At 41.3% G+C, this 27,892-nt stretch overlaps 1 long non-coding RNA gene across 2 annotated transcripts; it reads left to right on the top strand.

Moving 5' to 3' along the window:
• The first annotated feature begins 281 nt into the window (after positions 1-281).
• Positions 282-27,437, top strand: LOC129199838 (uncharacterized). 2 transcript variants are annotated; one of them, XR_008574748.1, is made up of 7 exons: positions 282-872; positions 2,148-2,274; positions 4,242-4,381; positions 11,556-11,835; positions 13,784-13,938; positions 26,302-26,368; positions 27,112-27,437. It is a non-coding gene; the product is annotated as an uncharacterized LOC129199838 (long non-coding RNA). The 2 variants fall into 2 exon arrangements; XR_008574747.1 differs by lacking the exon at positions 282-872 and adding an exon at positions 1,019-1,626.
• The last annotated feature ends 455 nt before the right edge of the window (positions 27,438-27,892 follow it).

The following is a 27,892-nucleotide window of genomic DNA, read 5'->3' as shown; positions in this document are numbered from 1 at the left end:
AGCTGCGGGGAAAGGGCGCGCACGCCGCCTGTCCGCGGTGCCGCCGCCGCCCGCGGGGGGAGCAGGCCGCTCCGGGTGACGTCACAGAGATACGTCTGCCCCGGGAGGGAAGGGGCCGTGTGCAGAGCGGCCGTCCCGTCCCGTCCCGCCGGGGGGCGTGGCCGTGGCCGTGGCCATGGCGGCGGCGGGAGGCGGCCCGGGAAGCGGCCGGGGGCTGCAGGGCAGGGCAGGGTTTCCCGGCGGGGAGCGGCTGCTTGCCGTGCGGGTTTCACATCCGCGCCGGGAGCCGTGCCGAGCGCCTCAGCGCCGGCGCACCGCGGCGTTTCGGAGAGTCGGGGCGCTTACTTCGGCCGCTGGCGTGCTCTTTGTGAGCGCCCTGGCTGGATCCCTTGGCTCCTGCCTGCCTGCAGTTTCTTAAGTGTAAAGCGATGCGAAGTGTACAGCAAATAAGCGTTGGGCAACTTTTCAGGGACCGTCAGACCCACGAGCGGGCTGTGGTGACAGAGCAGCCTGGGAGGCGGGGTGGTGGTTTCCCTCTGCTAGATGACGGTGCACGGAAGCTGATCCTGCTTGTCGTGAGCTATGCTGACTTAAAATTCCTGATTTTTCGTGTTTGTAAAAGGCACTCGGCTAAAAGCAAAATAATCTCTGCGGTACGCAAAGGTGTCAGCTGGAAACACGTATGTTTCAGGCCCCCATGAAAGCTGCGGCCCGTATCCGACAGACCCGTTCCCCCTCGTGCCCTGGCCTGCTGGGGGTTTGCCGTGATTTTCACGGGCCCCAGCATCTTCTGGCTGAACACCCTTGCGTTTTGAGGGCTTGCTGCTAGCTGTTGGCTGTCACCAAGAAGGACCTGAGGACCAGACCTTCAGGTTTGCAACTTTTTGGGTCGTTGAACATCAAGATTAAATATTTCTGTACTTCCTCGTGCCCAAACTGTGTTTCGAGGATGGTATAGGTACAATAAAGGGACTTCATGTCCATTGGGTGTTGGTGAAAGCTATTGTGTTCAGCGGACGTGGCACTGACCCACAGGTGGGTAAGAGAGAAGGAAAGGTTGCATAACTGTGGAGAGATGGAATTAGAAGGTCATGCTAGCCTGGGTAGCGTGGGACGAGAATAAAGCTTGTTATTTGAGACTTCCTGCTCACTTTGAGAGCAACACAGGGTACCAGATGGCTTCAAAACAGCAGGTGTAGAATGATGATTACTTGCTTTGTCATTTTAAACTAAGAGCAATAATTATTTTTTAAGGCAGTGTTCCTGGGAAGTGGAAAATGCATGGATTCGTACAAGCCTGGTATCTTTTTCTTAAGGATGGAACATCTTCAGCTGTAAAATTCAAAGTTGCTTTAGATAGGTGTTCTGTGTAATTCAGCTTAAACAGAGTTTCTGCTGTGTTCTAGTGGTATTCTAAGGCAATTCTAAGGCTATATTGGGGCATATATTTACGGGCCTGTAAACCACTTAATTTGAAGAAAGCCGCTAGAATTGGAAGGTATGGCTCTATGGGAAATACACCACAGAAATCGTTAGAAAGTCTTTTCTTTTTGCCTGATGTGTCTTCTGGAGCTCATCTTTTTCTTGTTTGTCAGAGCGACGTCTCCCGAGACCCAAAGGCTTCAGGTAAATGGAATTGCAGAGCGCTGCACTATAGCATGCTCCGCAGAAGTATAGGGCACTCTGCTTGCTGCAGAAGGCTGCTGTTGTGCTATGGAACCGCAGCTGCTCTCTAACCCGAGTTTGGAGTAACACCCCTGTTATCTGCAGTGCTTGGGCTGGTAGTTCCTACTTGGTAACCAGTGTTTGGAGTAACACCCCTGTTATCTGCAGTGCTTGGGCTCATAGTTCCTGCTTGGTAGTACAAAATAGTTACAACTATTACAAGAAAACATTTAAGCACAGCTTCCTGATTCATGATGTAGAAAAGAAGTCTTCTGAGATCACTGCTCTCAAGACTCTTGAGAGTTAGGTAACTTTATCACTTTGAGGGGAAAACTGGAAAAAGAAATTCAGATATTATTTCCCTTTGGAGAGATTTTATGGGCAGAACCAAAACTGAGGATGACAGTACATCTCATTGTAAAAGGAAAAGTTGGTCTAGTAGTAGCCCTGGAGAGTAATTTTGACCTCTTTTACAATGGCAGGGCAGAGGATGAAGGCAGAACAGTTTCAATGGAAAGCCATTAACTTTTCCAGCTTTTCCCAAGGTAAATCTCGAAGAGCAGAGTGATTTTTCAAGAGGTGCATCAACAGACGAAGTTTGTCTCAAAGGTAAGAGGCCCCAGAAGAATGGGAAATGGGCAGAATTCCATACTAAGGTCTTCACCAACATGCTCTTCTCATGGTTATTAACTTCTGTATATAAGCTGTCATAGAAAGACAGTATTTTTCCTTCAAGTCTCAGGCCTAGAAACCTGGAGAGTGCATGAGTATGTAAGAGTATCACATTTTTTATGGTGTCCTGCAGAGCTGTGAGGCCCTCCCAGTTTCCCAAGGTACAGAAAAATTCCTTCTATGACCCTATGCATATTTATCAAAGATTTCTAACTTCAAGGCTTAGACTACTGGGACAGTTTGTTTGCCTTGGAGTCATTGGGAGACACTCCCACTACACAGTATCTTAGAGAAAGTAGGTGGCCCTTAAAATATAATTTTCTTCTTTTTTTCTTTTTTTTTTTCTTTTTATTTGACCTAAACTTACCTACAAGATGGAGGTGTCTTGTGAGATCAAAAGCAAAAATGCAGCATTGCCCCAAAACAAGAAGAGAACTTTCAATTTAAATTGCTGATTATGAATTTCATTGCCAGTTGGCTGATCATACTCTCCTTCTCCTTCAGAGCAAACGCTTGCATAATTGAAAAAAATTGAAGGAATAAAGAAGTAGCCACACATTTTACTTAATTCAATGCTAAAGATCTAATCCTACCTCCTATCTGGAAATTACGTTATCCTTTAAGAGCTCAGTACCTTCAAGAATACTCTGAGGTTCACACAAGCTGCTTTGGAGACATTTTCTAACTTGGGATGGTTGGAATATCAGGGACCTATAAGGGGAGACCACTCGCAGGGTAGACTCAACATTTTACCTAGAGAGCAGAAGGGTACTCGCATCCTTAGAAACCACAGCTTCAGAAGGAGATGATTTTGGACCTCATGTTGGTCCGCTCAGTGGCATCACAGGTAAGCTGCGCTTCTGAGGAAGCAGGTGACTTTGGTTAGAGAGAACGGAGTTTAAACAAGTCTTCTAAGGTGAACATCTTCATTGTAAGTCAATAGGTAGAAACATACACCTTCCACTGTCTGACAGCTGTTGTCCCTGGTTGTATTTTGTGAATTGTTCAAGGGTGTAGGCACCTGGACCTTGGCAAGTAGGAGAGGTGGGAAATACCTAGTTTAGGAATCCGAAGGTGACAGGGTATGGAGCAGGGTTCTGGGCAGTCCTCTGTAAGAGCAAGCTTACCTGCTGGTGGAGGGCAGCTGCCCTCTGGAGAGCCTTGAGGTGAAATGTAGCATCCCTGAAATGTTTTGGTGGAGATGTGTTGCTTTTAGAGATAGATGGTGAGCAGTTTGACACAAAGGGACGAGTGCCCATCTTTCCCACAGATTCTTTTTCTCTAAAATGTATTAGTTTACCTCCTGGTATATAACTGTAAGCTTTTATCTAAGAAGGCTAGTAAAAGGCTGCCAGTACTTTCTCCCCCCTACTTTATTCTGTAATGCTAACATTAAAGTAATGATACATACTCTGATGGTCTCATCTTCACTGTAGGCAGTAGAAGAGATGTAGAGAGGGAGACTGGAGTACAGGCTATTTGAGCAGTGGCTCTCTTTTTCTGTATTTGTATACTGCTTAATGTATTGTGATCCTGGATACAGCTCCTGTGTCTAGGTACAACTAGATAATAACAGTAATTATTATTATTACAGTGGAGGGTTTGAAAGGCAATCATTATTTGCATGATTACAGAATAGGAAGGTCTGCTGGCAAATCTTTATGTAAGATGTTTGCAAGGATATATTTACAAATACTAAGTGTAATGAACTTTCCTAATTTAATTTGGAAAAGTTCTGCTTTAATTGCACTTTGTACAGCTTTACTGAAATGAAATTTATACACATACTACTTGAAATTATTGCACTTGAAATTATTGCACTGAGTACCTCAACCTTTTCTGTGTCTTCTGTGACTAAGTCATCCACTCCATTCAGCAGCACTTAACATATTTTCTCTTTCCAGTCTTTTACTTCTGATGTATTAGTGGAAGTTCTTCTTGTTGCTCTTGATGTTCCTTGTGAGTCTCAACTCCAGCTAAGCTTTGGCGTCCCTGATAGAGTCCCTACATGCCCAGGCAGTGTTTCTGGATTCTGCCTTTGCAGGTGATTTCTGCTTCCATTCTCTGTATGCTGCCTTTTTTGTGTTGAAGCTCTATCATGGGTTTCCTGTTCTGCCAGGCTGGCTTCCTAATTTGTCTACTGGTTTCCTGCATGTAGAGGTGGACCGTTCTTGTGCTTGGGGGTACTCTCCTCAAAGGCCAACCAACTTTACTGGGATCGTTTTACTTTAGATCTGACTCCCCTGGTATTCTACCTACCAATTCCCTGAATGACCCAAAGTCTGCTCTCCTGAAGCCCAGGGTCTGTGCTCTGCTACTCACCTTCCTCGTCTCCCTCAGGAACTTGACTCCACTATTTCATGGTCACTACAGCATCACCCACTGTCCATTGGCCCTGCTTGTCCTGTTTAATACCTGTGTAACAAGAAGTTATCCCTGACACCCTCTGGCAATCTCCCTGATGGCTGGCACCCCAATGTGCTAAATTTCCTGATGAGGTTGGGGGTCTGTGACATAGAGACTTCCTCAGGCTGTTCAGAGAAAGTTCCATCTGCTTCCTTACCTTGGTGAGTGGTCTGTAGCACATCCCATCACAGTGTCATGCTTAGCGACCTCTTCTCCTACCCTGACCCACAAGCTGTACCCAGACCTGAGCCCCACACATCTGAGCTGCTCATTCACATGGAAGACAGCCCCCTTTCCTCCTCTTCTCTGCCTGTCTCTCCTGAAGGGCTCATCTCCATCCATCGCAGCACTCCAGTTGTGTAAGCTGTCCCACCACAAGGTGCTTGCATGGAAAATACCTTGTTGCATGCACTCTCTTTGAACATCTAAATTGTCTTTATTAAACTCTGACCAGTGGAATGCCACATGGCAAAAGCCATCATCTCCTAGACAGTCAGGTCCTAAGTAATTTTTGGGCTTTAATTATCAAATTGAACACATTCAATTCTATTTGCTGCTTGGTAAGATGCAAGGCTGAGCTGTAGAACAGTGGTAATGGGCCTGGCAGGAAAATCTTCTATATATTTTGTATTAATCTGAAATCCCAAGTTGTTCGAACATGGACAACGTTACGTTAATCTAGTTATAATGAAGAAAATACATAATTAGGTATACCAAGGCATTTACGTGACTGAAATGTCCACGTTCTTAAACTGATAAAAGTAATCTACGTGACCTGTACAGCCCAGAGGATGCCTTGATTTAAGGCATGCCGAGTTGTGAACCTCTGTGAGTGTGGTGGATGAGTGCCTCAGCTGGGTTGTCTGTGTTGATCCTAGCCAGTGCTGTTGCTTCCTTTCCTTGTTGTGCTAATGGCACCTCGGTCTTGTCCAGACTCATTTTAACCTTCAGAACTTAATGGGCTCCCAAAGACGCGTCGGTTCGTGGGCTACTCTGTATAGTATGCCCACAATTTGTACAAGTCTTCACATCCTGCCCTCGTATGTCTCATTTTCACCCCTTTAAGAGCTCTTTTTAATATTTTGATATTGTAATACTTTCGTATTTTGTTTTCTGATGGTGCTTTAGATAGTTTTGCATCAATGGATTACTTGGTGGCTGGCTTGGCTACTAGTTTAGTTTATGTAATTGCTGGATTATTTTATAACCAAAACTGATATGCAGAATATAATCCTTAGTTTGATAGCCTGTACTTGTGACTGGCAAGCTGTATCTGATCATAGGGACTACAGATTTCTGCATCCAGCTGTTTTGTGCAACACGGCAAGGAAGAAGCCCAAGTGTTTGTGTCATTTAAAGCACTGCAGTTGTTTAAGTTACTTAGATCATCTAAATCAGTGATATCCAAAGTGGGGTGCACGAGATAATCCACTGGGGTGCAGAAAGAAAATATTAGAATGTCAGTAACACATGTGTATAACTTATAAATAAATATCTGTATACTGGGTGTGCCTGCTCAAAAGTATTGTAATAGGGGTGCATGATCAAAAAAGTTTGGAGACCACTGATCTAAATGATGTCAATCACATCCACCAAACCTGCTCGTTGTAACAAAAGAATTTCACAGCGTTCACAGTGTCAGCACTGTGTTGTGCACCAAAAACCACCTCAGATCTCATATGTATTTAGTTGTGTTTGAAAAAATACATTTATTCTTTCATGAAGAAATTACTAAAGCTTTTTAACCAAGACTCAAATATATTGCAAACATTGATCATATTGTATTAAGCATTGATTGTTTAGCTTTAAGCATATCAAATTGGAGACCTTTCTCTTTTTCCTGAATCTTCTGCTGCCAGTCCAAGGGGACAGGGTATGTGCTGGAATATGAGTATACAGTATGAGTTGGGGATATGCTGTTTGTATCCCAGTTTGTCTAAAATCTGTGGCGTAGACTAAGTCTTGGTTTTATGAACATAGTTATGTTTTACATATGTAAAGTATGCAATTTGTAGAATGTAGTGTGAGTAGAGATAGATGAGCATTTTCATAAAATATACTACATTCCAAATTATTCATCATAAGCTGTTGCCTGACAAACAATAAAGGTTACATAATTTCACTAACAACATTATCAGCCACGTGTCCTGAAATGGATATGTGCATTGTTCATTTACTGAAATCTTTGTTGCTGGTAAATGAGTTTTATGGCATTTTTGATAATGAATATAAATAATAAATAGATTCATTTCAAATCCTGTAAACAACTTCAATTTTTTTCATGATCTTAATTTTTTTTTCTACTAGTGATGTGTGTAAAGCCCTTGAGATCTCTTTTTAGTTTTCCCTAGTTGCTTCATATTTTGCATCATGTTCTTTCATGTTCTCTGTTCCAGTCTTGACTGTCTATGAGTTCTTTGAAAAAGGAGCATGTTACACTTAAATATGTACATCAATAAAATAAAAATGAAAAGCCCTTATGTTGTATCAAAATTGTATATGGGAGATAAATCAGATTCTCAGTAAATTTTCTGATGTCTTAGGTTTGGGTTTTGGTGATTTTTTTTAATTTTTTTTTTTTTGTAACAGACCTTCATTTTAGCTGGGTTGAAAAATGACATAGATAAATACACAAATCTTAAAGACTTTCAATTTTTCATTTTCTCGGACCCAATTCTGGTCTTGGTTACATCAGTGGAGATTCGGAACAGCTGAACAATGACTGGTAAAAAGTGCTTAAGAAACACTTTTGAAAACTACATTTGAAATGTAGAAAGTCTCTCCATGGTTTTAATTCTCATTGCTTCACAGTCAAAAGTGCAAATTCCAGTGACTTTTATGTACTCTTACTGTGAACTGGGGTGAGAACAGAATTGCGGCAATGCTGAGCACTGTTGAAGATGTCATTCTGAAGTGTTAGCAAATTATACCAAAGCATCTGTCGGTTGATGGGTTTTTTTGGTTGTTTTGGTTTTGGTTTGGGTTTGTTTGATTTTTTTTTTTAAATGCAGCAGGAGGACAGGCTGTTGGCTTTGTTCAGCCATGTATCTTCCTCACAATGATTTTCCTGAGAAAACTGCAGTACTGGTGGTGTACATCCACTTCTCTTGATAATCTTAATTTTCTAGGGTTTTTTTGCTACATTTAAATAGGAGTCAGATATGGTCACTCAGACTGCAGGGAACTTCTGCCCAATCTGTTATTTTATTTAACTTGACAGTTAAACATTGCCTCCATTTTCCATGTCAGATTTCTCTGTATTTTGGGCATCTCCTGGGCAAAGATCAAACTGTCCTTGTGGTGTGGTATGACCATGCATACTGATACAGAAAGCCTGAAACGGGACCAGGTCTCAGTCCTGGAGAATCAACAAATATGTTTTCATTTTTCACAAACCAGGAAAGTATTTACAGGTAGACATTGTGGCTGTAGTGTTAACAGATGATGAGGTAAGAGTGCTGAGGCAGGCAGAGGAGCTGCATTATGAAAGCAGGTGGATTTGCAGCACCTATTTGTTCAACAGAGCAGAGTAACGTCCTGATTAGTGTAATGCAGTTGGTGGTGGTCAAATTCTTTGTGTCTGTGTAGCTGTACAGCCCCTGCTAGGCTACCCAGCTCTACTTGTGAACAAAGTTTGCCTTGTCTTAATACAGTTCTTTATGTTTGATGTAAATGTAAGCTAATCTTTTTTGACAAAAAGTGGGACATAACTGATATGAAAGATAATTTCTTGAGGGCACAGCAATTATTCAGATTTCTGTGTGACATAAAAAAGATTCTTGCAGTAAGGGAAGGACTCCATTTGGAGCAGGTCACATTTCTATCATTTCAGAGTGGGATTCTTTTGCGCTAATTTGGATATGTGGCTTATAATTTGCTTACCACAGAGATCTAAATATTTGGCAGGACACCACTGGTAATGGTCTATGAATGTCCTCATTTACTTTAAGCATGAAACCCCCCCAAACCAAAGCGCACAACTTTAACTCTCTCCTCATAGGATTTTTCTGGACAATACTAGTTTTGTTTTCTCTGGTGCTGGGAAGAGCTCAGGGATAATTCATCAATTTGCTCAGAAAATAACTGCTAATCTTCATTCCCTATACCCCAACACTTTCATGTGATGTTATGTGGGAACCCCATGAGTACCATAGTATTGGGTCAAAACCAGCCTATAGTAAATTTCCTCAGAGAATGAAAATTGTGAATGTGAATTGGTGGAACCATAAAAGAAATTTGCCCTTTTAAGCTGCTTAGATCCTTCACACAAAAGAGCTCCGTGAAATCTTATGCCCTGGAGCTAAGACCGGATCAATGAAATAGAAAGGAAGAAGTTTTACATCTGCTGCCATATGGAGACTCATGCAATACTAGCAAAGCCGTAATGAACGGGTTTCCAAGGGTGTTTGGTGTATAGAAACCAAATTTATTTTATGACTAATATAGAGCATATAAAAGGCTGGCGTTTTAAAGGCATAGTTGAAACTTGCATATCAGGACAAAAAATGTTCCCCAGGAACAGGAGTAAGACAGAATCCTGCTAACTTCAGAAGACTATAGATCATGCAAAGCATTACTCTGTTATTGGTCTTTGAAAATTTGCTTCCTGCTTAAGTTTTCAACAGCGCTTAGCTGAGGGATAGGCATTATGCTAACGTTTCGCTGAGAGTGAAATATAGCTTTTGTGGGATAACCTATTGATAGCCACTGATTCTAAGAGTTACTTATTATTTTTTATAGCATTACTTACATTGCGTATTATGTATTATTTGCAATTTTATTTGGATCTCAGAGCTAGATATGAGTAAGTAACAATCCATGTAATTTGTAGATCAAAGAAAATAGTAATTGTTACACAAAGTAAACTAGTGAATACAATTTAACTTCAAAGCAAAATAAGTAGTTTAAAGGCAATATTTGTGTGCTCTTGAAATAAAATAAATAAATAAACATGAAAAATATTCAGACATTTTAGATGGGTATACATTTAAATAGAAACAATACATGCTTTAAGAGAAGTAACAAAGTGGGGGCTGATTTTCTCTTCTGATACACCCTTACTCTAATTTACATCTTTGCACTGAGGTGAGACTACTTCAGTATGTGGAACTTAAAAGCAGTTTGTTTGAGCTTTGATTCAATTCCTGGGTGTCTAAAAATGATGTCCACAAATACATGCATGCCTGCAAAACTGGATGAAAAGTGATGATTACATATGTAATTTCTCTCTGCCAGTCTAGGGGTTTTTATGTTAAAATGCTCTTCTGGGACAGTGAGGGCCAACTGAAAATTTGGTCTATATTGTATAAAGGATATGACCTTCAGAAAGCACTGGTATAAGAGTTGCTTGGTGAAACTGAAAGCATACATGCACCCTTTTTAACTAAAATACTAACACTGTTCTGAGATCCTGCTTATTATTATGGATTTTTAAAATGTTCTGGGGCATGTGAGAGATGCAGAAATAGTACTTTGATGTGCTGTAGTGTATGAATGTATGTGAAATGGCATGGTAGCACCTATTACAGTTTTAAGGTGACTTAAGAGGTACTTCTCTGTAACCACTTAGTTACTCATTAGTAAAATTTCATTAACTGATAACACCAAATTTATAGGTAACACTAAATTTGCAACCACTCCAGAAAGTTAAAATGTCTCAATTGTATCCACTAATATTTCTGCTGTAACTTACACAGAGGTTAAAATGCTACTTCTCCTGAAAAGCTAGCCATCTGGGGCATACCTAGACTGAGATATTCTTTAAAGAAGATGATTTGGCAAAATTTCTGTAAGCCACACCTTGAACATGAGCCTAATGTGTGCTGCAAGGTACCCAAAGTATGACACCTAGAGATCCATCTAACCAAAAATTCCTGAAAGCTTTTGAAAATCCTAAGTGACTCTTAAGAGGTCTGTAGCAACTCAGGAAAACCAAGATGTGTATTAGTCTAATTTCCACAGCTGCCGGTTTCACGTAGTGGCCAGTTTGGGCTTTTGCAAATGAGTCGTTGGCATGCCAGTCCGGTGTTCTTGCTGTGGAGCCACAAGAAGATGTTTACTTAAGTTGTGAATTTAAAAATATCCATGAAGATCTTTCACTCACAAGCCTCTTGCCTCAGAGTCTTTTCATAAGTATCTGTCTGCTTGTTTTGGCAAGTCTTAAAACTCTGTCTACTTTAACAGTCTTGTAAGTGTAAACAAATGCAGGTAATTTTCATTAAGATGTCAGTTTGTCATTCATGTTTCCTTTCCAGAAGTAAGATACTTTTGGAAAAAGCATGCAACCACTGCTGAGAATGCAATTTGAAACATAATGAATATGCAAAATTATCAAATCTGAGAAGGGATTTCCTTCATTGCACTCCAAAGGCACCACAAGCCTAGAGAAAACTTTGTGTTACCTGCTTCTTCATTTTTCAGCACTAGGAGATTCTTTGTCTGTGCATACCTGACCCCTTCTAGGTATCTGATGGCATCAGTTTCTAACTTTTGCTTTTCCCTTTGATAGTCTTACTACAAATAGAACAATAAAGAGAATTTGTTTATAAAAGAATAAAGGTAGTGTTTGCCTGGGCTTGAATATAAGACAGTGATGATATAGAAGGGAATGCAGATGCAGCAGGGAGAAGTGTCTATCCAGGTTCACTTGTCAGACTGTCCTGCCATTTTCAGTAATGCTGCATGCTCCCTGCATTTTAATCTGAACTAATAAAAAAAATCCAGCAATGACAACATTGGTCTATAATAATGATACATAAAATGCATAGCCATTTTCCTGCTGATTATCTCATTACATTTACTTCTTCTTTCAGAAGGCCTCAGCTGCTAGGGAGAAGATGCATTTCTGTCCTCAGCTGAAGAGGCCCTGCTGTACTGGGATCAAAGTGGGAATTACACCGAACACTTCCAGAAAGAAGGCCAATACCTAAATATGGATTTATGTTCCTAACTTTAGTCGAACATGTTGACCGAAGAGACTGGGACAAGGACACATATTGTGAAAGTGGGAGAATCAAAGAAGAACTGCAGGAGCCTTGGTGCCCTGCCATTTGTTTGATCCCTGGGAGACTGCCTCAGTACTCAGTGTGAAAGGTTAGCCCAGCCTGTCCGTGCTAGTTCATGCAACTTGGTTAAATCTCTTTCTAGACATTGTATAACCCTGAGAAGCAAATTTACTGATATGATTGAGTCTCTTCAGGGTCTTGGATCGCTATTTTTACTGTGCTGATTGGCAGAGACTGGGCTATAATTGTCTCTTCTTGCTTCTTTTCTCAGTATGTCTAAGCATCCTATGTACCCTATGTATCTTTTAATCCTGTTAGGTTTTCAGTACTGGGGCTTAATTTACTTGTTTTATGCACTTTTGAATTTTTAGCATTGTTCCTTCTGTTGGGATTCCATTGTTGATAACCTTCCTATTACTACCCTCTGGTTTTAGCATTACATTTTATTTTTTAAGTCTCACAGTTTATGAATAAAGCAGATTTAAAAGCTAGATAGCCACCAAGGAGTTCACTGAAAATTTGTCAGATTGCATGGAACTCTTTGGATTCTCAGTCCTGTGGAAACTGCGAAATTGAGATCCTTGCTTGTCCATCCAATTCTGTGTCCACAAGGTCACGGTAATGACATCTCCAGAACGTTCACAGTGCTTTTTCACAAGACCTCCTCTTTACCATCAGACAGAAGCTGTGCAAGGTTCTTTTGTAAACATTGAAGAAAGCTGCCTTTTCTGTGTATTCCAACTAGGCACAAATAAGAGAAAATAATTTATTTTTTTCCTGGGAAGAGATACAGTGGTCAAGTACCTTTCTTAAGTGGTCAGTTTTCAGCAAGTAATTGAATATCATCTTGTTTAGCCTGGTCTCTTTCCCTTCTCTCCCACTAGTCAAGCTATTTGTTCAAGGAGGTGCGTTCTCTCACCGACATCTTTCCACTTCACTGGATTTATCACTTCAATGTTTGAAAAGCATAGTAGAGCATAATTACACCCAAGAGTGTAGTTTGATATTGAAAACATTTCTTTCCTTTCCATTGCTAGAAAGGAACCAGCTTTTGCAAGACAAAGGCAATACACCTATGAGCAGTGTTTTGAAGAAAATGATTACTACAGCTCATAAAATATGAAACAAAGATAAATATAGAGTATGGAAGAGCTCCACGAAGTCTGATTTCACTAGCAAAAAAGAAAGTTAGGTCTAAAGTATAACTAATCATCTAAAATTATATTTGTGTCATCTTTCTTTTTTTAAACTGATAGCTTTATACTTGGGAATTTTTCACTGCTCCAGTTCACAGAAAGTGATAAAACCAGCTGGTGGATATTTAAGTAGATAGCGTGTTAATAAGGCCTGCAGGTACAACTGCTAGCACTGAGACCCTGTGTTCTGGCTGCCTCTTAGCCAAGTTAGGGATTAGATAACTGTGGGGCAAGATTATGCTACAGATGTGTCTTGGCGATGTTGTCTCAGACTGACTCTGTGCTACAGACTCTCCTGGTGCCGGCACTCTTATAATGACAAAACTATCTTTTCATCTATGTGGCTTCTTTCATTTGTAAGAGGAATAGGGGAGAGGTTTTATTGCACTAGTGCCAGAGGTACTTTGCTGGAACAGGAGTGATTTGTCAGTATAATATAGCAAACTTTGTGTAAGGGGAAGCTTTCTCTGGCAAAGACAGAGATGTCTGCATTGTAACCTGTTTGTAGACTTGGCATCTTGGAATTTGTTTTGATTCACTTTGCAATCTTAACCTTCTTCCCATGTCCTTTGAAAATAAAGAAACCATTTGAGATTAAAAGAAGTGCTTTCCTAATATCAGTGGAAAAGCACAATCTTCGACCAAAGGGAGTTAAGTGTGGGTGGGCTCACCAGGGGCAAGGGAGATCAGACAGGGAGCCTGGGCACCCCTGCGCTACTGAGGCGGAGCGGTGCGTGCAGGCAGACTGGGAGTCTGCCAGTAGATTTACTAATTACATGTCTCTGCTTGCCTAAATGCCAGCTAACAGGTCATATCTGCCACTTTCTGTTTCTCCCTCAGGGCTCCTCATCAGGTACCAACTAGGACGATGCGCTGAGATCCAGGGTTCAGTTTGGGGGCCCACTTCACTTGAGGCACAAAGTGCATAGCCCGGTTAGGCATACTCATCAACATTGGAGCTATAATGAAGAAAGTGGAATTGAAGCCAAGTACTGGTAAGACCAAAGCTGGGTGGGGGATAAGAGGGGCGTTTAGGATATTGGCTGAGTCATTCAAAGAACCAAAAGAAACACAAATGTGATTGTCATCAGTCTCAAAATGATGACCCCAAAGTAGTTAAAATTATGTAACTGAGACTGAGAAATAATTATAAAATATGACAGCTGACGGAGAAGTACAATTAGAGCTGGTGATGCTGAGCTGTATTGACTGAGCGACACTGAGTGGAAAATAAATCCTTTTTTAGGTTTCTAGCCTGGGCCTAGATTTGATGAGTCTAGTGCACTGGAAATAGGGATGGGGTAAGTTGGGAAAGGTTCAAATATGATACCAGTTATATTTCTGTGGAGATCCTGAGAATGGTCCAAGTGACTTGGGACCTCTCTGTTTGGGAGTGTACCAGAAGCTTTTTGTTGATGCTACATGGGGAGATTTTCTAAGATGTCTCTCCTGCAAATCTGTATTGAAAATAGGATCATGGAAAGGCAGTGGTGAGTTCCAGCATGGCTCTGTCTTCTGCCTTCGCATGTTGGCCATGGCCTGCCCAGGATTCCTGCCCAACTTGCACATGGTGGCCAGAGCATTACTTCCCCATCTGTTGCTTTTCTCATCTTCTCAAAGTGATGCAATCCTCCATAGTAGAGGATCACAATGAATGTGCCTGCGTCCCCCTCCTGTGATACAGAAATCACGACCCTGCCATTTAACCACACATTCAAGGTATTTGCTTTCATTCATACTAGTATGAAGGCTTTCTACTTGGACTTTAGAGCAGCGCTGTATAGCCATTAGCACAAATACTGTAAAATTAAAAAACAGCAGCACCAAATGAAAATGTTGTATGACTTAGAAATGTTGTATGACTTAGAAACTCAGCTTGGCACATCCACTGCTTAATTGATTTGCTTTACCATTCCCTTTGTAAAGAGGGAGCCAGCACACACTCAAGCCCACCACCGATTTTCGGTTTTCTCCGATTGCTTTGATGCTGCTATTAAATAGCCAGGAATTAGTGAGCGCTTCTGGCCTGACTCCTGGCCGAGCAGATGAATGTGAATGCACCGAGGCCCTTTCCAGCTTGCAGCTGTTTTGTAGCAGCGCTGGTGTGTGCTCTAGGAACAAAAGCAGACAAAGACTTGGGTTGTTTGCACTCTGCTGCCTTTTCTTGTGTCTGGATTTGGGCAGGAGAGTGGTGGAAGGCTTTCCACACTTCTGGCTCCCATCTTCCCCTTTGTGCAAGGACTCTGCTCATTTCAGCTGTAAAATTAGTCATGCTTGTAAGTGCTTGTGCCAAGCTGGTGGGTTAGTGACTTCGGCGAGGTTACAGTCATGAACCGTGGCTTTTGTTAAAAGAAATGAATGCACTGCTGGCTGGTCGCAGTTTCTCCCCCCTAATCAAAATTTCAAATTAATTCTTACAGTGTAGGCAGTGGATTTTTTATGACATATTGCTTGATTTCTCCTCCCTACCTTTTACCTGATGTTATTTTTGGAGAGAAGAGACAACTCCTTATTACTCTCACATCTGAAATGCCTTTTGGGAAGGTTTGTCATGCTCCCTTTTCCTGCTTTTAGCCCTGGATATCACTGTAGTATATCTAATTATTCCTGCTTTTAGCTGCGGAGTGTAAAAATGCCTCTCTGCCTTCTTGTGGTCAGAATAGTGTTAAATTACATCACACCAACGAGGTGTCAGAGTGTGTAGGTGGAGCGCAGGGGAAACCAACCTATTGCACAGTAATGCAAGGATGACAAAAGGACCGTGTGAGGCTCTGGTCACACCCTGGCAATTGAAGGGGTTATCTGGCAGCTCACAGGGGCTGGTGGCAGAAATAATCCGGTGGACCATCTTTCTAGAAACTACAATATTATTAAAATGTGCATTTAACTGAGTCCCCAAAGAGTCAACTGATAAGAACAAACCAGCTGCAAAGGTTTATATTAATCTTTGATGTGCAGCCTATTTGCAAATAGTCTCTGTTTCTGTCTACATGTCTAATTACTGTGAGTCATTGTATGTCTGATATGCAATGCAAATTACTAGGTCAGATTAAATTTTGGAGTATCTAAATCTGCAGATTTTAATGTGTTGATTTTCACCTACGTCTCCAAAGACAACAACTTTTTTTTTTTTTAATATTAATGATTTTTTTAATATTACTGAAATTGAAAACTTTGGTGAAGCCTTACAGCTTATTCTAACTTTGGGGATCATGACACCATTAATCCACACATTGATTCATGTCTGATATAAGAGGAACTCTTATTGGTTGGGGGAATGGACAGGAGCTATATGTTAGTGTTTATTACGCATTGAAGAATTTTAGCATCTACTAATAACAATTTTGATTCTTCTGAAAATTATCTGTGCACTATCTTCATTAGTTTCCCTTGGCTCAGGAACTCCAGTGTTTCACTAAAAAAATTTTCATCTGCTTTTTCTAAGGTTACATGAACACTTCCTAATTTTATGCCTTTTCAGTTCCCAGTGACTGATGCTAATTTTTTTCTAACTGGGAAATTTGGATTTGAGATTGTATTTGAATGCAAAATATATAAGTTCTGCAGTTATTTTTTTTAATTTTGCTGTCATTAAAACAACACAAAATTCAGTCTTCTGTATAAACCTAGCACATTAGAGGAAAAAGTTGTCACTCATTAGAGAAGCTTGCAGCTTGATCTAACTATTGAAAGTCTGTTTTTCTGTTTTATTTTAAGCTAGTTTATACTGCAAGAAATCAAGTTCATGAGATTAGAAGGTTATCCTGAAGAAGTCACATTGCATGCCTGAAATCACCCAGCTGTTACAACAAGCCTTTCCAAAACAGTGACAAATGATAAAATACTGTAGTAACACTCAGGCATGCTGACCTTGTGACCCTTGGTCTTGCACTTGTTTTGGAAGCTTTCAAAGTATTTCAGGATGACCTGTTTTTTTAAGATACATCAATGGTGGCAATGTCCGGTTTGTGAGTCAGCTGGTTCTTTCTTTTTGCTGAGTAACTTCATGGGAAATATTATGTCATTATGTATTAATAGGATCTCGGCATTTTAGAGTTTGGCCTAAAACCAGGCTAGGAAATCCCACAGATGGAAACAAGGATTGTTAAGCAAACTTCCTGAATTTGAGAGTAGTAGGAACCAAGGAGCTGGAGATATGCCTGCAAATCTGTGTTAGATGCGTGTCACAGAGCATCACCCATCTTTAGTTTAGCAGACTCCCTTTGCTGAATTGCTGAGCCTCGTGCCTGCTTGCCTCCGCAGAAAGGACAGAAGATGCTGGTACATTTGTGAGGAGTTTCTGGTGTTAGCAATAGTGGCTTCATTCATCAGCTCAGCAGAATTTTGCTAAATAAGATAAGAGCTTACAAGAGAAGTTCTTGTACTGGAAACGCTGCAGCTCCCAAGTATCAGCAACCAGACTAGGTTTTCAGCAGAAGAACTACGAGTTGAGACATATGTTTTCTGGCTGGAAGGTTTTGTGGTTATTTTATGAAATTCAAAAGTGAGTGCTAATCAGCGTACCTTTTCATGGTCACTGTAAGCATAGCATTTTGCTTGACTTTAGGAACAGGCAGACTTCATGGAACTTGAAACTTTGCAAATTAATGTAAGTTGCTAGTTTCTTTTTTCCCTACAAAAATTATTTAGAATATTTTAAAAATCTGTGTTTTTCAAGGTTTTCTTTGAAGTCAGGTTTTTAGAAAAATGATGCTCTCCATGCAGCCACAAGCAAAGCTGACAGTGGATATATCACAGTCCAGAAACCTCTGAGAAAGAAACAGGGACATTGTGAATCTAGTATTCAGACAGAGTTACTGGGGCAGCCTCAATTCAGGCCCCTTGAGGTTTTGCATTATGCTACCAGCTTTAATTATATTGTTGCATACACTTTTTTGCTACTCAAATTTTTGCCTACTGTTATGCTAACATTTATGAATGCTTCAGTGTTTGACTTTGCATTGTTAACTTTTCTCTTGCATTGGGCTTTTCTTGTGGTGTGGATGAAGCTGGAAATGTGGGGATGTAATTTCCTGGGATTTTTAAAAAGGAAGTCACCCCTTAAGCTGAAGAAGTCATCTTCTTGAGCTCTCCTGACCACCTTTCATATGTATCCTTAGCAGAGGTAAGGAATCCTAAAACTTTTCTCATCTATTTGAACTAAAGGAGTGACTGGTAGTGGTAGAGGCCCAAGAGACTTCAGGTTCCTAAACAGCAAAACCAGAGATATGTAAAGCAGCCTGAGCTACCAGCCTCTCTTCCTGGATGGCATACAATGCTCTCCCTTTTCCTCTCCTTTTCCAGTCCAGGAGGCTGAATATAAATGTGAAGATGCTCCAAGAAGAATCAAAGTTCCAGGCCCATAATGCTGGATTAGTTTCAGTTCGTTCTGCTAGCGAACGCAGCCTTTGTTCTCACAGCAGCTATTCATCTGCTTTTCAGTTAGATGGGAATTGCATTCAGCCTTTTCCCAGTCCCCTCTCAGTACTCTCTGAGGGATGCTGTCTTGAGCCTCCCCTATGAGGAGCTAAGCACTCACACTTTTCAGGAGCTGCTGAACTTCTCAGAGGACCCAGACCGTGCAGTAAATGACAAAGTATTTTTCCAATGAAAAGAATATGTTGGAAGGGAAAATAAATTAATATTTAAACAAAGCCCATGAGACAGCCTAAGACACTGTTCTTAAAGAAGGGCAGGCATTTGAAAAGACTCAGAGGAACAATAAGAACATATTTTTAAAATCAAAATCTCATGGAAAAAGATCTTTGGGGTCGGGAGGATGGAATACAGATTTCAGCTCCATCAGCTGTAATTAAAACCATATGCTTCTGTTAGGATCCCATTAAAAAAAAATCCAGGAATCCTTTTGGAAATAATTATTCGACCTTGTGGTGCACCACTGAAAGGAAGAAGAAAACTCCAGTGTCACAAGTTGCTCCACATGGGCAAAATCCTTTACACACTATGAACTCCATTGATTCTACTAATTATTGGGGTAATGTCTTAAAGGGAGATAACCAGCACTTTGGGGGAACCTTAGTGCTTGGCTTGGTCTCTGCTTTATAGTTTTACCAACACAGGCTGATGTTGGCTGGGGATGTTTTATGATGATGGCAACAGCACTTGGCAAGCCAAGTAAATGGACCGTGCTGCGGCACGAGGAGGGGCTCTGCCCAGCCCCCTGCCTGCACTGTGCCACTGCAGACCATCTCATCGGTGCATCACTCCACCAAACACATACGCCGTGCAACAGGGCTACGGCAGCTTTCCCACGTGTGCACGGAGGTGAGGAGCACTGGCTTCACTCCCCAAAGCCGTGCTCCAGCGCGGCAGGGTCCTGTGCCCGCATCAGCCTGTCCACAGGCCCCACGGGGGGAACACGCGCCCGTCCCGCTGCAGCGACTTGCAGCAGGGAAACCTCACAGCCTACAAGGAGAGATGGTGTCACACCGCGAGTGCCTGCAGAGATCCTCCAGCACTTATATACGTGCGCCTGCTTATACCTGATAACAATCTAGCTCTTTGAATGTTGAAACTGTATAGGTAAGAGATGTGCTGTGAAAAGGGTGTCCTCTTTGACCATTATGACTTTAATAATCTCTTCTTTAGCCTTGTCTTTTTTGAAAATGTGTAGGCAGCCATTGTCTCAGGAAAATAGAGAGACCAAGAGCAAAAGATGTCCAGTGAAAGGGGTTTTATTTTCTTCTCTTTCTTGCCATGAAAGAGTTCATTGTTCCACCTCCACAGTTTGTTACTGGCTGTGGAGAAAGGAGCAAATTACTGAGTGCAGGCAGAAGAGAAGAATGGTATTGAACTGGGATGAACAGGGGTTTTCATCACGACAAGAACTGCCCAGATAAGAAATCAGTTGATTTGTGTCAGATGGCTGATGTTATACTTTAATATTCCAGTAGTGACCATGCTATCTCTGATGCCTTGTGGAACTGTTTGTACTTTGATTTAATCTAGAGTTAGAGCTTTCAAACAGATTCAGTAAGGCCCTGGGGGAAACAGTTACTTGTCAGCTGTGATTACTTTTAATTAGTGCAAATGGGAAATTTGCCATTTTCCCCCTTAATTGTAGCTCACTGAACTCTATTGAGTCTTTTTGGGGGTCTGCATTGCCTTTTGATTCTCTGGGTTCTGAGTTACATTATACTACCATATGCTTGATATGAAGTTTTATAGCAATTACTGTTGACATAGAAAAATATATAGTACCAGACACCATAAAAATTTCTCCCTTCTGCATTATATAGGAAATAAATTTATTTTCCTTTCTCTATATAGAAAAATAGCAGTGAAGAAATGTGGCTGAACAAATGAGGGTGAATTGGTATTGTTTCGTCTAGTAATTTTGACAGCACTTTCTAGATGGGAATTTTTACCAGTAGAATTATATTGATCTAATTATAGTGCTATAGTTATGCTGGAATAAATTCCCATGTGAGCAGTCTTAGTCAGGAAGGAGAGGGTTCATGCAAGGATTTATGCTGATATAGTTCTAGCGAGATAATTATACCAACATTTTTTGACCCATAAATTTCTCCATGTAGATAAAATGCTTAGCATAAATGCCTACCTCAGAGGCCTACATACAATATACAGCAGGACTTGGAGTTACCTGCAATTGGGTCTTGGAGAGTGGCTCAACTACTCACTCTTTTGTTCTACATATCTATCACTTCCTCTGCTAAACCATTAAAGCTTATCATCCTAATCTGGGAAGGCTCTTCATCAGTGAAACAATATAGATGCTTTATGATACATTGTCCAATACAGTATATTTTTCCCTCACAATATATGGCATTCACTGAGCAAAAACAAATTGGGAAACATCTGTAGCTAATTTTAGACTGGAAGAGAGGAGTGGAATTTCCAAGGATGTCTGTAGGCCAGGGACATTAACAGTGACATGGGCAATGTGTATTTGGTGTAAATTGGTCAAAAATCTGCGGGTGGTGTTGCTGTAGGCTGGATAGTTACTATGACAGTATGTGCAAATAGCGTGATGACTGATTTATGTGCAAAGTCATGATTAATTTCAAGTGGGTTTGTAGGTCTGCATTTACATTTGACCTCCTTTTATATTTCACAAGAAATTTTTTGTGATAGAATTTGTTCTCCATTAACTCTTAATAATTACTTTCAGTAGATTTCAGTGTTGCACGACCAGGTCCTAGCAGCATGGACAGCACAACAAGGAAAGATTTACTTTGTGGATCAATATTGATGGTACCTGGGGACTTTTGTGCATGTTGAATTTACTTAGTAGTAAATCAAGCTGCATTGACAGAAAAAGATTTGCATATAGGCAGCATATTTTCCTAGTTTAACATAAGTACCAGTTGCTATATTGCTGCTTTTTGTGTTTGGCTTTGCTATCATAATATCTGCATGATGAGCAGCAGAAAATTTACATTCAAAGTGCATCAGAGATTCCCTGGAAGACTGCTGCTAAACACTGCACAACATCTGCAAACAAATGTTTGGTAACCTATGCGAGCACAATGAAATGAAGGAGAGAGGCTTGGATTTGGAGGGATTACGTGTGGAGGACAATCAAAAAGGCAGCAGGGCAAGGAGGCAAAAGCTAAGAATAGCTGAAGAAGGAAAATTGCTATAATCAGGGAACTGGAAAGGCATGGCAGAAGCAGATTTTGTAGATAAATGAACTAACAAAGCATTCTTTCTTGTTGCTCTTCTACTTCCTTGTCTTTGGTGTCCAACTGCCTTTACATTAACCTGAAGTCCCAGCAGCAGCAGGCTCTGAAAACCCTGTGCGTGAGGAACAGATACCCATAAGAACCTGTGACTCAAACTCCAGTAATAGCTGGGAAAAAGAAGAGGCATTGTCAAGCAAAGCAACAGGTTTCTTTCATCTATATTAATAATATATTATGTGTGATCACTTTAGGCAGCTGATACTGCTCCAGAGCATACAAGCTCAGTGGTAAGTGTATCAGATGTCCCATCTAGATGCAGAGACTACGGAGTGGACAGTCTGGGTGGAAGGGGCACCATTCTGAGCTGAGGACACTACACAGGAGGCTGTATAACAGAGGTTATGTTTAACCTGTGGAGCAAATGTCCTTTGGGGTCTGCCTCCCAGGTCCTGACCCACTGATCACCTAGATCAGTGGAGCTCTTGGGCAGTGCTGTGATTTCATTCTGGCCTCTGTGCTTGGGTTTCCCTTGTGCGGAAAGCAGGATGCAGGGGATTTCATCCTGACGCTGTATTTCATCCTCACATGGCATTGCCATGCAGGTGGGTGTTTACCTAGGCTCCTGCAAAAGGTCCAGGGCCCCATGATACAGTCGTAACATATACAAACCCTGCTCCCCACTGTAACATCCAGGCTCTGCTGACAGATTATAGGCAAAGAGTACTGAAGCAGCTAAGAAATATTCCTGTTGCTAAATATGAATCAGGTTTGCATTTGCATTTTGTTAATTAGAAGTATTTATCTTGTACATTGACATTGTTCCACTAAATGAACCTTCCTTTCTACCTTGAAAAGAGAGAGAATGGAGGCAATGAGAGAGTGGAAAACCAAAGTGAATCAGAGTGAAGCTATATGGTGCAGTGCTTCAAAGAAAATAGCAAATCAGAGGTGTATACAGGTAGTCTTCATGGATCTGGACACTGGGAAATATTCAGCAAACTTAGGTGAGATATTTCCTGCTGCTCTGCAAAGCATCAGTACAAAGGCTGGTGCTGCAGGACAGTGAATTTTGGTGACAATTTCCCTTTGGCCGGCATGAATGACTCTGCCTCCTGCAAGGAACATACCTTGAAGTGTCATAACCCTTCAGCTAGTGATTCCTTCTGTAGGGAAAACAGTGGCCCGTGGAAGCTGAGTTGCTTTGATTTTGAGGTGAGGCTGGTACTTCATGAACTCCTTCAGCCTTGGGGTTCTCGAGGGAGCTCCAAGAGGCAACAAGGTACCTTGAATCCAAAGATTAAAGTTTCCAGACCTCTCTGATCCTACAGTTCAAGCACCCACTGTCCTCACAACATGTAAGCAGTTGCAGTTTAAGGAAGACATATATTGTTTGTTCAAATTTGATTTGATTTTCTCTTTTTGCCCGTTAAACCAAATGCTCCTGGCCAGAGAGAGCTCTTCTTCCATTCTTTTAAGAAAATACCATTTTACAAAACATTTCAGGAGGTATTCCACAGAGAGTAGCCACCGTTCCTTTGAGCCAATAGGCTAAAATGCTTAAATAGATTCTCTAGCAAAGATACACTTATCACCTTGTCGGTAAGTGTATCTCATACCACTGTACCCTCTGTAAGGCACACTGCAGGTGCAGCAAAAGCATGGGCCCAGGAGAGCATGGGCCTTGGTGAGTGGTGTCTGTCATACCCCAGAGGCTAGGACAAGTGACCCAATATGTTAGTCAAAGCCTCTTTTGCCAAATAAATGTCTATGTGTCTATGTGAAACATCCCCGATACTGTACTCTCATCAATTCTGCCCTAGGAGGTGGCATCTTCTAGTGCACCCAGACTGCCCGGAAAACTGGTGTCTTTCTGCAATGCTTCCTATACTGCTCCAGACAATATTGCCACCAACACATCAGAATGGGATGCTGAGGTTGATATTGCACGCCGGGAATCACTGTTTCCCAAAGGCATGTTCTGTGGTTACCCTGCAGCTGCTTTGGTAACTGGTAGACGATTCCCACTATAAGCAAGTCTTTGTTGGCTGTGATAGCTGGAAGAAACCGGGAAGACTCAGAAGAAGATAGAAGAACACACAGTAATATCTGTGCATCCAAACAGTCAGTAGCAATCTTGAGGACGGCTGTGGGCAAGGCAGTGGCAATATCTGTAATTCAAGGGATGTGCCCACCTTCATCACAACAGGTTTGCTTGTCAGGCTGTCAGCACTGTATTTGTTAGCACCTGCAGGCATTAATGGAGCATCACAAAATTCCAGGTGCTCTAGGTGGCTGCAGGAGGTCTCCTGTGTGTATGTTCTTGTTGCTGAAGTGCACAGATCTTTGTCTTCTGCAGCCACGGGTTGCTCTGGGTCTGCAGCACCACCTGCTTCTCCCTGACAATGCCTCTTTATTGTTCCCAGAACAACAATGCGCTAAAGGAAGCTATTCTGTGTTGTCCTCGCTGAAGCAGCTACCCAGGCTTCTTCTCTTTCCTTGGCCTCATGCTTGTGCTCTTTCCTGGGCAGCTGCAGATGAGACAGAGGAACCTGTGATTGCAGCCACTAAAGCCACTGTCACAGCTGTTGACTAGCACAGCGCTTGGCTTGTGGCCAGCTTGCAGCGATCAGCATCATGTCAAATGTACACCCGCCGTGTGTGTAGCGCGTCTGCCTGACTGTCAGATTGAATCGCGAGATGCCTCCGTGGTGGCTGTGGCTGTTTGCTGGCGCTGGCTGTTCAAAAGAGTCAGAGCACGAGATGGCAGGAGAACTTCCCAGGTGTGATCCCGAGGTGGGCCACAGCAGTTCGTAGTTGCTTCACGGCCCACATCCAACTGCTAGAAAAATGCCACCCTGAATGGAGATCAGCACTGCTATAAGCAAGTGAAGCCATCAAAGGAAACCTTGCTTGTCTGAAAGCACCAACTCACTGTAAAATGAAATCTATCAGGGTGCTGCCCCTGCATGCCTGCTCAGATGGCATGCTTAAAATGAAGTACATCATCTTAACATAACCCGAAGAAAGCAGACAAGCTCTAAGTCTTTTCCTGTATTGGGCTGGCTTGTGTTGATATCACTGAAATAAATGGGCTTGCACAAGTGAGCTGTATTTATTCATTGCAACTGCTGTAGACTGCTTTTTAAAGATGTGTTGACTTGTTTGATGTGATCCCAAAGCTAGAATAATTCTGTCCACGACACTAGAATTTAGCTTCTCTTTAGCAAATAAAATTATACAGGCATTCAACAGTTTGGGAGTACTCCTGCCTTTTTGCACCAAGGATCCAGCTATCAGCTGGTGGTGAAGTCTAATAACATTATTTCATTACTACAATATCTGGGAAAAAACTACGTAGAATTAGCTACCAATCCCAGACTAATTATGCTAAATAACAGTTATGTTCCAAGTTCTGGCCTAACTATACAGTGGCAAGATATGTGTATTGTCATAGAATGCCACAGACCAGAGTTACAGCGATGTCAGGGTATGGAGGCTGAGCTGCCAGTCCTGCTGACCACCATCGCAGTACTCAGAGATGCTGCTGGGTCAGGAGACTGAAAATTCCCTTAAAGCTAATTCAGAAAGCCTGTCAGCAAATGGCTGGAAAATGCAGAACATTTACCTCACTGCTGTGATTGCTGCACAAATGTCACAATTCTTTTTCCTCAGCAGCAATGTGAGGAAATCGATAATTTGAGTGCATGGAAATAAAACCAGGCTGCCACTCTGAACACTGGTAGAGCCAATGCTGAGATGAAGAGTAACAACTGGGAGCAAAGTCCCTTCTTCTGTTTACAATTTTCTTGTCTTCATTTCATTTTCCAACTTTCTTTGTAATGAAACCCAAAATTTAATAAAGAGAAGCCACAATTGCTGAGTTTCACTATTTTGAGGTAGAATTGCTGTTTGTCTTACAGTTGCTGCTGCTTACTTATTTGCTATACATTACTTAAGACCACAATTTCAATCCTCTCCCAAACTGCATGAAAGAAGACGATGTGTGTGTGCATGTGTGTGTTCAAACTGTCTTTTCTCTCTGTATGGTGAAAGCATGCCAAGCACATTGTCATCATTACCAAAATACAAGTGAATAACAGTAACGCAATATGCAATTATGTATTTTACATGTGTATGGACTGTGCATGCGTATGATATTGGTACAGCTTAGCAGCCCAAGCTTTAAAGCTTTGTTCTGCAGTGTCTTGACACAAAGCTTTCTGTAATCTATGTTGTATGCTGATGCCTTGTTATTTAATTTTGCAAAATATAAAGACATCTTCCCCATGTATCTCCCTGGGTAGGAGGAAGCAGGTATAACAATTAGGATCTTGCAGTAATGAGTGGCTCCACTGAAGGAGTGGAGAGAAATACAGCAATTAGAAACTTGCAGTATCTGGTTAATATTCAACGTTAGCATTGATTCTAAAAATACTTGTTCATTTATTGAAATCTGAACACATTTTCAAAGTTCAGGGCCCTTTACTGTCCTTCCTTGAACTGACAACATGAGAAAACAGAACCCTGGGCAATTTTCCTTCTCATGGCTATTATAGCCTCTCTCTGTTCTCTCAGGATCATATGATTTGCTTGGACTCTTTTAAAAATAATAAGTATAAACAATTAAAGGTGGAGCCTAACCTACCACATCGGCGCATTTGACTTCGTGCTAATCCTGAACTTTTCTTACAGCTGACAGTGCAGTTCTTCTGTGAACCCTAGCAGTTGTCACAGTCCCTTGGGGAATTGTTATGAAGATGTAAGTGTTGCTTAATACTTAGAACTGTGATAAGTCTCTGTGGAACTATAAAATTACAGGCAGTTTTGCACAAATGTCTTTTAAATGACAGCAGAGCATCCCTCTTTCTTCCATTCGGAATTGATTAGAAAACTCCCTCCCACACATCTTCCCTGCTTTTAAAGTAGAACATGATGTGTTTCTCTCTCTCTTGAATAAAATTTATTTTAAGGAGGTGTGTGCAACAGGTTTATGCATGTGCTGAGTTGGAAAATATTTATACTTACATTCAGAACATGTTGGAGTTCACTCAGGTGTGTACACTGTACCTACTTTGATATACAAATGAAAACGCACAAATAGGAACATATTTACCATATATCTAGACTGGCACTTACTATGGCTGAACAAAGCAATAATAAAATGTGCAAGACTACATTTCTGACAACCTTTCTGTTGGAAAATGCACAGTAAAAGTATGTGAATATCAAAATTCTGAGGAAATCAAGCCTATTTTGCTGGCTGGAACTTCTCTTAAAAAAAGTGAACAGGGAAATGTTTAAACCCTATGAAGATTTCCCAATCAATATTTAAGCAGAAAATCTACAGTGTTTAATGAATGACTTTTCATTTGAAGTATTAAGTATGTGTACAATATACCTTATAATAAATATAATGCAATATAACAGTTGAAAAATTGACATTAATACAGGATGATTTTAAGATGTTTTTACCATTCCAACACTTCCCTTTTCTCTCTCCAGATCCTGGGATTTCCCTCCTGAAGAGTTTTGAAATTTTGGGTTGTTGGCTGTACAAAGGGATAAAAGTGAATATCCTTCATAAAACTTAATTCCTGGCACTGCTCAGTACTAGTGATGACTGCTGTATTGACAGAGCTTTGGTGGTGATAATAGATTGGATATAACACTTCAAAGAAAGTGGAGAGTAGAAAGCCACAATCTAGAAAATGTTTTAGGGAACAAGCTAGCACAAGACTTGCAGAGCTAAAATGGCTTTCCTGTCTTCCACTTTTCTGATTCTGTGACCCCGTACTATGTGTTGTTAACCCATTAAAATAAGCTTTGAGTGCTTGCCACTGATTTCCAGCCTTACTGCCAGTAACAGCAAAACGAGGTGTATTACTCATGCACAGACTGCTGCCTGGCACCAGTGGGTGTGCTGTGATCTGACACTGTCAGAAGATGATAAACCACCATTCTGAGCCTCACCCTGAGGCCATCATGTAATTTAGGAGATAACTACTAGAGTAGTTAAGATTTTCTTTTTCTCACCTTCCTGTGTGCCAGGTAGGGCAACATTTTCCATGAAGAAAGAGGATGGAGGCAACTGAAGGTCTCAGTTAAATCAAATGCTGAATCACCTCAGGGCAAATGATAAGCCACACAAGCGCTCCTAATTTCTCTGGCATTGTGTCCTTTGTAGTGGGAGGAAAGGAGTGCAGGTAGGAAGGCAGTGAATACAAGTACGCTGTCTAGAGTCTATCTGGTCTTTTAAACCAGGCTTCTGGCATACTGAGCAACT

The sequence above is a fragment of the Grus americana genome, chromosome Z (assembly GCF_028858705.1).
Source record: "Grus americana isolate bGruAme1 chromosome Z, bGruAme1.mat, whole genome shotgun sequence".
Lineage (NCBI taxonomy): Eukaryota > Metazoa > Chordata > Aves > Gruiformes > Gruidae > Grus > Grus americana.
The sequence above is the reverse complement of the archived record's forward strand: the minus strand, read 5'-3'. Positions and strand labels throughout refer to the sequence as shown.